At 45.2% G+C, this 12,887-nt stretch overlaps 1 long non-coding RNA gene across 1 annotated transcript in view; it reads left to right on the top strand.

Moving 5' to 3' along the window:
• LOC147728569 (uncharacterized) overlaps nt 1–11,031 on the top strand; it is a 65,040-nt gene extending 54,009 nt beyond the window's left edge. Inside the window, exon 4 of the long non-coding RNA XR_015309564.1 lies at nt 10,424–11,031. This is a non-coding gene — a long non-coding RNA (uncharacterized LOC147728569). The remainder of the gene's footprint in view (nt 1–10,423) is intronic.
• The last annotated feature ends 1,856 nt before the right edge of the window (nt 11,032–12,887 follow it).

A 12,887-nucleotide genomic window follows, 5' to 3' on the forward strand; every position in this document is an offset into this window, starting at 1 on the left:
AATGATTGTTTATGTACAGGAAGTTCCTTTTAAAAAATGCTGATTTGCAACTTCTGTGTGTGCTGCATTAAGCAGCACAAATAGAAGTTACACAGCGGCATTTAAACATTGTTTATGTGCAGGAAGGGGGTCCTTCCTGTACATAAACAATCTTCCCCTGAACGCAGAAACTCTTGCACTAAGGTGCAAGGGTGCCTGTGTTGACTATAGGCTGCTAAACCTAGTGCCAGAGCTGCGGGAAATGCAGGGCTACACCATAGTCTGTTAAATACGGTGCACCCCTGCGTCTCAGTAGTGGCAGAGTGTGTCGTTAAGCCAAGCTCCTCGACTTCTTTGTAAATATGCCCCCCTGGTCTTAAGTTTCCGAAACGAGAAGAAATGCTGTATTTCTCCTCGTTTTACTTTTTCCATGTGTGCTGCCTTGTTCAGCACACATAGAAAAAGCAAAACACCTTGGATTGTTTATGTGTAGGAAGGTGACCCTTTCTGCACATAAACAATCCTTTAAAAAAATTACATTTTCTAACTTTCATGTGTGCTGCATTAAGCAGCACACATAGAAGTGACAAAATGGCATTTCAGGATTGTTTATGTGCAGGAAGGGACACATAAACGATCCTCCCCTGCACGCAGACACCCTTGCACTATGGTGCAAGGGTTTGTGCGCTGGCCCTACACTGCTAAGTGTAGCGCGAACGCAGATGGAAATGCAAGGCTGCACCACATTCTTGTAAATATGGAGCAGCCCTGCGTTGCTGAAGTGGCGGAGTGAGGCCACGCCTCACTCCGCCACTTCTTTGAACATATGCCGCAAAATGTCTTTATTGGGAGGCTGCACATGAATTGCAGCAGGGAAGTCAAGAAGGTAGCTTCATGCGTGCACCAACACCCATGTTTAAACGAGAGCAACAAAATGGCAGTATCAGTCGTCTGTATCATGCATTAAACCTCAACACTGGCTTCCAATTTTGCAGTTTACTTTGTAAGTGTTTGGTAGATGTTCAGTAGTCCTTCCTTTGAGCAAGTCTGCAATTGTTGTTTTAAGATTACTAATGGCAATATGTCTAGAACCCTCAGTCAGTGAACATGTGTGCCAGTAGAGTAAGTTATTGACTACGTGTTATGCCTTTCCTGTGCCTGCGCTTGATGACCATGTCTTTTTGTTTCTTTGTATAATTATCCCTATAGAATGAAAAACCAGAAGAGACACAATAATCATCATATTGCTCTGTTCAATCTTCTCGATTATAAATGTCAACTCGCACAGGCTAGATTGGAAGGAGAAATAAAGGTTCATGTGCAATAGTTTTGTTGCAGTTCTGTACCATCCTCTAGTGGATAATATTGTAATTGAATTGATGTTTCTCAATATTCATATTTTTCTTAAACATCACCCATTCGAAATATATAGAGTAAGATTATTTCCATCTTGTGCTTATCACTTAGCTTCAATTCTAAATGTGTAAAAAGCAAATGAGGATATTATGTGAGAGGTAAGTATACTATACTAGTTTACTATACTAGTAAAGAGTAAAGTATTTAAACACACATTAGACCATCATATGGACAAAACATCATGGTAAACAAATAATGTGGTTATCATGTTTCCTGTTGAGTTTTGGACAATGCAGAAGGGACAGTTTGTTCGCTCAATTATAAAAACAACAATAAAAGCTGCAACTTACAGCAATTGTGTACACAGTGGGATTTACGCATAAGAGATGAAGAAAATATTATCATCAATCTATTATATTACTTCAATATCAGTAACCACTCTGAGGGTTATGGTGTGACTGTATTGTAAATCCAATGGTCATTAGAACAGGTAAATGGAAATAAAAACAGGATATCAAGTTGAATTGGCAGCCCACCCACAGGCTGCTCCCCTGAGGTAATTCCCCTCGGGGGCTGCGACAGATAACCGCACCAGCCAGGATCTAATCCACAGTCCTGCACAAAAGGCAGAAGGATCCACACTCACCTGTCTGTGGCCTTTGGACTGGGGGCCTGGACAAAAGCTACCAGGATCCTTCCCAGTTCAACGCTTGTCTGTCTCTCCTATCTGGCCTCCCAATCTTTCCACTTTCCCTCCCTCAGGTAACCCATCACTAGCTTCTAGGTCTCCCCCCCCCCCAGTCATAATCTGGGTGCTCCCAGGCCACCAGGTCCTCGGTCCCTAAGTCTGCTATAGGGAGCCTGCTCACCCCTCTAGTTACCTGACCAGTGCCCGTCCTCTGCTTTTGCCCACTGGGTCACATCAGATCTCCAGGTTCTAACTCCTGGTCCCATCAGAGATTTCCAGGTCATGGTTATGTGCCTTTTAGCAAAGGCTAGTGCCAGATCGGAAACCGTGTGCCCGTCTTTTGTGGGCTCGGTCTCAGGAATAGCCCTAAAATACAGGTTTCCCAGTAGAAGGCGAGGGTGTGTCTAAGCGTAGAGTTCAGGACGGCCATCACCTCATCCCAGAAAGGTCGCAACTGGGGGCAATACCAAACAAAATCAGCATCCAAGTGTGTGCATCTTGGACAAGGACGAGACTTACCCCATAAACCACCTGGATTGTGTGTGGCGTCATATATTTCATGTGAACATAATTAAATTGGGTGTATTTTAACCTCATGTTTCTAGAGATTTTTTTAGGGAAAGCCAATGTTTTACACCTTTCAGGGTCCGTTAAAATCACATTGTAGGATCCTTTCCCATCTTTCCTATAGAATGTATAAATGGCCACAGACCATTGTGGAGAGGGATCGGTAGAACCCGGTCACCAGGTGTCTGGTGGTGCCCACTGAGACCAACAACTGCAGGACTGCATGAGTCATGGGTTCTTCCTGCTCCCCCCCCCACAGGTCTCGGACGCCAGAGTTAGGGCTTCATGCATAACAATTGGCCCAACGCCACGTCATAATGCGTCACCAGGTCCTCCAACGCAGTAGTGTGCATGGCTGATAGCAGTTCCAAACCGTCACCAGCCCGGCATCTGCCCAGACCGGCAGTTGACAGACTGTAAAAAAGGGGAGGGCCTCACCATGGGGCAGTCCGACTGAGGGCAGCACTGGTGCATACAAAGGCATTCCTGCTGTTCTCAGGACACACCAGCTCTAGCATTTCAGTGTCACAGAAAGTAGTACTCCCAGGAGTGGGATTGCCACTGCCAGGAGAAGCAGTTTTGCCAGTAGGGTTCCCATGTGGGCGGACCGTTCCACCATTTCCAGCTCGACCTGAATAGCCCCTTCAAGTCACAGTGTAATCCACTGAAGTTAAGAAGCCCGAAAATATAATTTTATTTCTGGGACACCCAGACCTCCCTCCTCAGAGGGGCGTTAGAGGACAGTCAATAACAAACTCTGCCGCGTATCAAGTCACATAACAGAGTGTCCGGTTGCTTAACCAAGAGACTGGCACTTCTACTGGTAAGTTAGAAAAAAATTGAGTCGTCTCAGGATCATGACTATTTGGGATACCAAGATCCGAGCCGTTATCTGCAATTTTAGAGAGCGCCAAAAGGGAATGCAAGACCTCAGGGACAGGAGAACTTTCCTCGAATTAACCTCTCGAAGGTCCTCCAATGTATGGAAAATCTGGATCCCTAGGTATCGAAAGGAGGTGGGTGACCATGCCATGTCCAGAGGAAGGCCTAATGGCCTCATTTCACCAGGAAATACATGTGCCTTGTCTGTATTGACCCAGAGGCCCAACACCTCCTCAAAATCCTGCAGAAGTTCCAATGGTCTTGTAAAGAAAAGGTTCTGTCTCTCAGGTAGAGGAGGATCTGTCCGCATGGAGTGAAATGATATGTTCCTATCCTTCAATGACTATGCCGGAACCCCAGGTAACCTGTCTAAAGAGCTTAGCAAGAGGCTCAATGTCCAAGGCGAACAGTAGGGTGGACAGCGGACACCCCTGCCTCATGCATCAAAATACCCTGTATTGTGGGGAGAACATAGCACCAGTCTTAACCAGAGCCATTGGAGTGGTGTACAGCTGTTTGATCCATTTGACCCAATTCTCCCTTTGGCCCACCCGTGACAAAACATCAATCAATAAGGCATTATTGCATAGTGTTGAATGCTTTTTCAAGGTCTACAGACATCAGCATGGTGTCCTCACAAGCTCGAGCATCAGGGTTGTACATTACATGATACAACCTTCTAAGGTTCAGAGAGGTGGTACGAGTAGGGATGAAGCCGCTCTGGTCCCCACAAATCAACATCGGCAGGTTTGGGAGCAACCGGAGAGCCAATACCTTGCTAAGGATCTTGAACTCTTGATTCAGCATGGAGAGGGGGCAGTACTCAATGACTCAGGCTTCCTGTGTCTTAGTCTTAGGGAGCGGGATAATGACTGAATCATTGGTGGATTCAGGAAGTGCGCCAAGCTACCAAGAGTCAGCATCTAGCTTTTCCAACTGTGGGGCCAAGGTCCGAGCACATGCTGCATAAAACTCGTTTAGAGGTCGCCGGTCCAGGTGTTTTGTGCTTCACAATCTCCTTGATAGCTAACCTAATCTCCTGCGTATACACAGGACCCCCAGGCCGTTAGGTTGTTCCTAGGATAGCCCAATCAGTGGTAGATTAACTAGGAAAGCAGATTGTGCCTCCAATTGATGGGGCTCAGGGGCAGCATACAGAGTCTCATAATTTTGACAGAACTCAGCATTAATGGAGGCGGGAGAGTACAGGGACTACCCATCCCCCTGCTGGATATGTGTGATGGGAGCCTACCTGGATTTGGGTCTGAAAAACCATGCTAGCAACCTGCCAGATCTCCCCTATTCTTCATGCGCCCTAGCAATGTAATGTTTGCAATTATGACTGTGCAGCCTCTCCGGTGTAGCATTATATTGTTCTCTTGTCTCTCGGATCTCATCCAGCACTTCTGGCTCGGTTCTAAGAGCATCATCCCAGGCATGCAGTTTGCTCTCCAAAGCCTGGAGACCCCATTCAACTCATTCTGTATGCCAACCGTCTGACCAATGCAATGGCTCCCCACCACCACCTTAAAGACCTCCCATTCCACTATACCCGAGGATTCATAGCCTTTGTTATGAGCGAATTAATCAGAGATTATCCCTGGCAGAGAGTTGCTGTAATATGCCAGAGAATATGAGTTAAGATGCCATGTGGAAATAGGTGATCGTCCCCAACCAGTTGGAACCCCAGCATGCCAGGGCTGTTATTAGACGGTGTACTCCCTAAGTATTTGGAATGAGTAATGAATTGCCCAAACCCATGAGAACACACAAATAGTGTGAACCCTATGGATGTGGGAGAATATTAGGAATCCCAAACATCTCCATCCTGGGTCCTCCAGACATCTGCCATATCCCAATGCTACAGCCAGACCTGCAGTCCCTCCACCAGCCTGTAGGCTGAAGCTCCCAGCACGGGGGGGAGGCAGAGGTCCAGCAGCACATCCTCTAAAGAATTAAAATCACCGGCTAGTAGAAGACTGTCAGTAAGGAGTCCCTCCATGTGTACTGAGGGAAACTGAAAGAACGCCACCTGTTCATGGGTTGGAGCATAGACACACCCCTATGTTATTTCCTTCTCCAGCAATCTATACTCAAGAAAAACATCTACCATCCTAGTCTGTGACAGAAGGGATAAGCTCTAAGGGATCTCCGCCCTAATCCATATCAAGGTTACCCTGGCATATTCTAAGTAGATAGTGGCACACAGCTGGCCCCACCATCTGCATTTCAACGAGTCAATCTCATCCCCTGCCATGTGTGTTTCCTGAAGCATAACCACCTGCACACCCCCTGTTGCCTTAAGTATCAACGAATGTTATGTCTCTTGGAGGCCAATCCCATCCCTCAAATTTTCCAGGACATAAAGGTCAATATCTGCCAGTTGTCAGTCATGAAAAGTCACAAAATGCGTGAACCTCTGGGGCCACCCAGGACCCCCCTATTCACATCTCCTCCTGGTGATGTGCAATGTGGTCCTAGTGCAAACAATTTTTTTTAAAAAGCATGAACAAACCACAACCATAAACTCCCCAACCCAAGGGCAGCACAGCAAAGGCCACCATCTAAACTGAGTATTTGAAAATATAATCAGAATGGATGACTCCATAATTCACAAGGGTTTGTCTGGATGGGGCAGACCAAGGTAAATTACCCAGATCAGTGCGGTGCGGACCCAGCACATGGTAAACAAATAAAGGATCCACCCAGCGATCAACCACACCAACACACATTTTTCAATCATGACTCTCGAAAGGCTGTAATATATACTTCAGAAAATCACTCGAGCCCCCACCTCCCTCAAACAAACCTCCTCCCAGGCACACAAATAACCATAAGGAGGAAAGGATATAAAAGTAGTTTTGGGGCTCCCTGGGGTGATCACCACAGGGAATCTTATGTCATTGTGATGACATGGACACTGTGTCTGACAACGCAGACTTGTATCAGAAGGGGGGTTCCCAGGCCACAAGGTTGGTTTATGAACAATTATGATGTCTTCAACCACCTGGAGGGCCACCGCTTGTTATAATTTGGTCTGGGAACTCCAGGAGCTGCCACATAAAGTCCTTCTTGAGCGTTTTTTTACTCTCCTCCTGGACACAGCTGGTCCCAAGTATGCCGTCGGGAGGCCATTTCCACCTTATATGCCTCCTGCCAGGCCCCCCCACCAACTCTGCGTCTTCACGGAAATGTGTGGTTCCATCAAGTATAATCCAGAGTTTGATGGAAACACCAGGGAGTATTGTACGCCATTATCACATCGATCCTTCTTAAACTCCAGAAAGGAGGCCCTCTTGTTCTGTACTGTAGCTAACAAATGAGCGTTGAGCATTCAGAATGGAGTTCCTTTATGGAATTATCCATCCCCTTCACTCTACCCGATAGTTTGTGATGCTCTGCCTGCTACTGGCCATGGCCCATCGATACTGTGCCAGTGTCCTGCTGAAGGGTGGCTTTGGTGTCTACTATGGCAGCCAGTATCTTGTCGTGCTGAAGGCTTATTGGGGACACAGCTTGGGTGACATCATTATTTTCCACAGAGAGATTGCAGGGTGGTCCTTCATTTCATATGGGCCCTCAGCCAGTTTGCCTCTTGGTTTCCTCATCAGGGCAGCAGAAGTGGAAAAACAGGCTGATCTGAGCTTTCATGAGGTCCAGTCCCCAGGACAGCTCCTCAAGTGTGTCACAGGCAAGCCATTTCTGAAAGCCAAGGGTGAGCTGAGTGGCAAATCGTATCCCACAGTTTTGCAGTAGTAGGAAAGAACAGTCACACAAAGAGGCAAATAGCTCAGACGGCCTGGACAATGGAGTATTATTCAAGGGTCCAGTGGGCACAGCATACCGCACTCTGATCATTTATGAAGCATGGCGTGTGGTCGTCAGTCAGGCAGGCTTTATTGATGGGGTATGAGTCCATTCTCTGTGGGGATAACCGCAGGAGAAACACTACTCTGTGGAGCATGCTGGGAGCCCCAGCATGCAAAAGAGGTACATTGAAGGCAAGTGACTGTCTGTAGCACACTGCAGAGTCCTCCTGGCATCCGTAGGATTGAGGGAAGCCAAAGCAGGATGATGCTGATGCACTATCTGGTCACAGCCTCAGTCCTTGAGGCCACAGTAGTGGACAGCAGCCTGCCACAGGCGCCACTCCCCAGCGGTGTCTCCAGATGTCCACCAGGGCATTCACAGCTGCACTACTGACCCTCAGTGTACTCTGTATCCAGGGAGACAGGCTCTTTCGTTATCTCTTGGTCACAACCCCACATGCCCGCCTCCCACTGGCAGGCCTCCTCAGGTTAATCAAGGCCAACAGGGGTAGTTGACAACCCTGCCACAGTCCCCGATTGTGCAGAGGGCTCAAGCAGCAGTGTCTGGGTGAATGTGGGCTGCACCAATGCAAGCATCACCGGCCTCACTCCATGATGAATGCGGTTCACCCCATCCGATCAGGTCGTACCTGCAGATAATTTCCAGTTCATTGCTTGCATGGAAGTGGGAGTACAGCAGATGCCACACAGATTGGGGCATCCAACTGAGCTTGTGAGCAGTGTTGATCTGATGGGGTGACGCCACCGCGAGCCCTCCGGCTAGGGGCCACAGTCAGTACGATAATGGGGAGAGTGCTGTGCTGCTTGGGGGCAGAGGGACCCACACACCAAGGCCGTTCGTTCGCCTCTGTTGTCCCAGTCTGCTTCCAAAAACTCCTCAGACAGCAAGGCCCCCACTCGAACCAGCAGCACGTGCCACTGCCTGGCCTAGCTGTAGCCACACTCAGCTCTCTGCCCAATATGCCGCAGGGCTGCCCCGGCTCCCCCCGGGTGCCCACTCCGGGCAAGAGCGTTATAGGATATGCTTCTTTGCATCTCTGACCATTTGTCCCCAAGGTGCTCTCCACGGGCAGACGGCTGCCTTTTTCTATGGGTGCATTCACTGGATTCAGGACAGGCTGTGGTAGGGTGACCAGATTCTCAAAACAAAAAATGGGGACAGGTCACAGACATAGAAGTAGGACTACGGTTTGCAGTAACCATCAACATAAAAGTAGGACTATTTGACAGAGGTCACAGACATCGAAAAAGGACAACAATGACAGCTCCCTCCACAGACCGAGATGAAACATTACCGACGACAAATCAGAGGTCTTTTATTGGCAGTAAACATTAATTCCATTTAAACAGACTTTGCCTCAACATTTGCTATAGTTGGTGACCACCCTTGCCTTGAAATTCCAAGTATGTTTTCTTATTACATAAGTGTATATATATATTATGACTGTTAACTGTGAACAATAATGAAAATGGCACCATAGAAGGGGAGTTTGTGCTCTCTTGTTTTCTCAGCGAGGAAGTGAATGAGTACACCGCCATTGAGTTTGATATATATATATATATATATATATATATATATATATATATATATATATATATATATATATATATATATATATATTCGCTGAATAAAACTATAGGTTTGACACACGTTATATAAGAATTAGCATTTAAAAAACTTTGCAAATTCACAGAAAAAAACATAGGTTACACACATGTTATAGTTAGCTGGACATTTCACTCATACAAAACCATTGAAATTCCCCCATTATAGTTAGTTCAGCTAACTATAACTCCCGCACCTGCAATGCACTGCTGATGATGTCACAAATTACATCACTCATGACATGGTCAGTGACATCACTGATGACATCACTGATGACACATCAAATGACATCACTGATGACATCCCTTGAATGGGTGTTTTTCTGAAAATAAATATGTTTTATATATGTATATCTCAATGTTGATGGAAGAAGAAATGGATATATAAGTGTCTAAATGGCTGATTTTTTGGTGAAAAATAGATTGTATAACTGACTGATTAAGTGTATCTTAGTGAATACATGGGTTAGTGAGTAATCTTTAAATATATACATTTCTGTATCAGTCTCTCACTTTGTGTATAAGTGGCTACATGTGTTGGTGAGTAGCTACATGAGTGATACATGAGTGTCTATATAAGTTATTGTTTGATTGAGTATCAATAGGAGTGTCTGAGTGTCTGTATACTACGTTAGGAGGTCTTACGTAGTACATAGATGCATGAATGAGTGAATTATTGCTTGTATGTGTTGAAGGCAGCATGTGTGCAGGACTGTATAGGTGGATGAGTGTGTGTGGTGAGTAGCTACATGAGTGTCTTTATACTACATTAGGAGGATTATTTGTTTTTTTGACTATGGGTGGATGAGTGTGTGTATGGGTGTGAGTGAATGAATGACTGTCTCAATAGTGTATTTATGAGTAAGTCCATTTGTTTTAAACTAGTACATATGAGTTATGTGTGAGTAACTCTATGGATGAGTGTCGGTATGTAACGGGATGACCAGGATGTATCAGTGTATGGGTACATATGTGAGTTTTTGTATGAGCGACTGTATAGGACTGTTGATGAATGAGTGGATGTCTGTATAGATCTTGGAATTACTAAATAGGTGTGTTGTAAGTGGCATTGGTATGTCTATTGTATTGAAAATGTTAGTTTCTATTTTTAAATGTGTGTATCAAAGGTTATATTAGGGTGAGAGAATGTCTGCCACTCTTTCACAAGGATGATGCCATCAGTGATGTCATCAGTGATGTCATTTGAGATGTCATCAGTGATGTCATCAGTGATGTCACTGACCATGTCATGAGTGATGTAATTTGTGACGTCATCAGCAGTGCATTGCGGGCGCGTGAGTTATAGTTAGCTGAACTAACTATAACAGGGGAATTTCAATGGTTTGTAGGAGTGAAATGTCCGTAAAAAAGGCACCGTGCGCTCATGCGTACGCGCACGTTGCAAGCACGTAGTCATGTGACTTGAAAACAACACTTTTTATTGGTTCATAGTAGTTTCTGTTCCAGAATCTTCAAAAACCCACCCACTTCCCTCACTATTTCTTTCTGTTTCTAGAGAGAAGGATCTTTGCAGCTTTTTCCCTGCTTCACTTATCATTATCAACATGGCAGAGCAACAGCCACAGGATTCCTCATCGGTCTCAGATGTGGAGGTGGTGGAATAGCAGCCACGGGCCAAAAAGACAAAGGAATCTTTTGTATGGAAATTCTTTACTTACCCGGAGGGCCTAAAAAAAGTGAATGTTTCAAAAGTGACATGCACTATCTGTGGGAGTGTGCTGTCCAGGGGGAACCCCAACAAAAAGTACTTGTTCAGTATTCACACCATGCTGCGGCACATGAAGAATGTGCATCCCATCACTTATGCACGAGCATCCACAAGAGCCCTTGGTGCTGAAGTTCCAGCTGCTGCCCCCAGCACCTCGTCAGCAGCAGCAGCATCTCCATCCACATCTAATTTAGATGTCCAGCCCTTTTTGGCCAAAGTAGATATTATATGTAATATATGTAATGAGATACTCTGCTATGGGGAGGAGAGCATGAATCTCATTAAATTCAGAATTAGGCAGCACCAATGCTCCCAAACATAATTGTTTTTTTTTTTGTTTCTGTTGAACAGTTTTCCATTTTCTTATTCTGTTTGTTGTTTAAAAAAATACATATATATAAAACTGTTCAAAAAAGAAAAAAATGTTATAACACAAAGACAAATAAAAGCGTTTTTCAGAACTAACTTCACTTCTCCAAGAAGAGCTGTATTTCTTATACACTGTGTCAGACTTTTTTTGAATGGATGTGTAGTGTATAAATGAATGTCTGAAATGAGTGAGTGAAGGGGAGGAAAGGAATGAGAGAATGAGTGAGAAAAGGGGAGTATGATAAGTGAGGAAAGGGGAGTCAAAGAGTGACTGAAACAAGAGGACTAAGGGTAGGAGATAAAGGTAAGGGGAGTGAAAGAGTAAGGGAATGGCAGTAAGGAAAGGAGAGTGAGGAAGGGGGAGTGAGAAAAGGGGAGCAGGGGACGGAGACAGGAAAGGGGAGTAAGAGATGGAGAGGAAGAAGTGTATAAATGAATGTCTGAAATGAGTGAGTGAAGGGGAGGAAAGGAATGAGAGAATGAGTGAGAAAAGGGGAGTATGATAAGTGAGGAAAGGGGAGTCAAAGAGTGACTGAAACAAGAGGACTAAGGGTAGGAGATAAAGGTAAGGGGAGTGAAAGAGTAAGGGAATGGCAGTAAGGAAAGGAGAGTGAGGAAGGGGGAGTGAGAAAAGGGGAGCAGGGGACGGAGACAGGAAAGGGGAGTAAGAGATGGAGAGGAAGAAGTAGGGCAGGGTAAAAGGAGTGAAAGTAAGAGAACTGGAGTGATGGTAAGAGAAAGGACAGGAGGATAAGAAAAGGGGGGGTAAGGGAAAGTGAGAGATGGGGAGTGAGGGAGAGAGAAGTGGAGTGAGGGGATGGAGGGAGTTAGGAAACTGGAGTGAGAGAAGGGGAGTTAGGATTTCAATGAGGGAAGGAGAGTGAGGGAAAGAAAACGAAAAAGAGAAAGGGTGTGAGATACAGACAGGAGGAAGTGTAGTGGGGTAAGGGGAGTGACTATGAGTAAAGGATAGTGCCAGTTAGGGAAGAGGTATGAAGGTGAAGGAAGGAGAATGACGGAGAAGGTAAAAAATTAACACAGAGGGAAAGTTCTTCCCACACGAATTCAAAACCAAACTAACATTTTAATTTGTTCTACATTTCAACACTTTCAAACTCACATAATGTTCAACCCTCCCCCACTGCTCTCTCTGCCTGTTACCATGGTAACACTTCACAGAACACCTAACCAAACACACAGGTGAAAAGGTCATCAAAGAATGTTGCAAATGAACCCAGCAAGGGTGTTTGACTTCTCAATATACCAGCTTACCCTGTGCAATGTTTCTTTCAATGACTTTTTCTCAACCATTAGAATTACGTCTTTCAAAAAACAGAAGCATGCACCCTAATTTTCAGTGTTGAATTTTCAGAAACCACCAATCATTTCTTATTCTTCAAGTGCACTGAATCTCATCCACATTTTTTTCAAAACTCCTACTTTCCAAACTGCCATTTCATTTCCAGAACCCATCGGAGTACAACCAGATCTCCCTTCAAGATGCTTAGAGTGTGGATTGTGGGACACAGCTATATTTTCTGGAGTGAAAGGTATGCAGCAAATAGATGCTTTCTCAACCTTGATTTACCAAATGTGGATATTATGTGGATTGGCCAGAGAGGATTGAGATGTCACCAATTGATGCCATTGGTAAAACCCTTTTTGCATCTCCCACACCCTGACCTCATTATTGTGCACTGTGGTGGAAATGACCTAGTCACTTTGACTGGGGTAGGTCTGGAAATGCTTTTAATAATAATAATAATAATAATAATAAAGGAGTTTATAAAGCGCCTGGTGACGCCATCCCGGCGTGTCCCCGCGCTGTGGAGAGAGCAGCAGAAGAAAGTGAGAGACCTATAGGGTATAAAGGTGGGTTTTT

This window comes from Lissotriton vulgaris, chromosome 3_1, assembly GCF_964263255.1.
Source record: "Lissotriton vulgaris chromosome 3_1, aLisVul1.2, whole genome shotgun sequence".
Taxonomy (NCBI): domain Eukaryota; kingdom Metazoa; phylum Chordata; class Amphibia; order Caudata; family Salamandridae; genus Lissotriton; species Lissotriton vulgaris.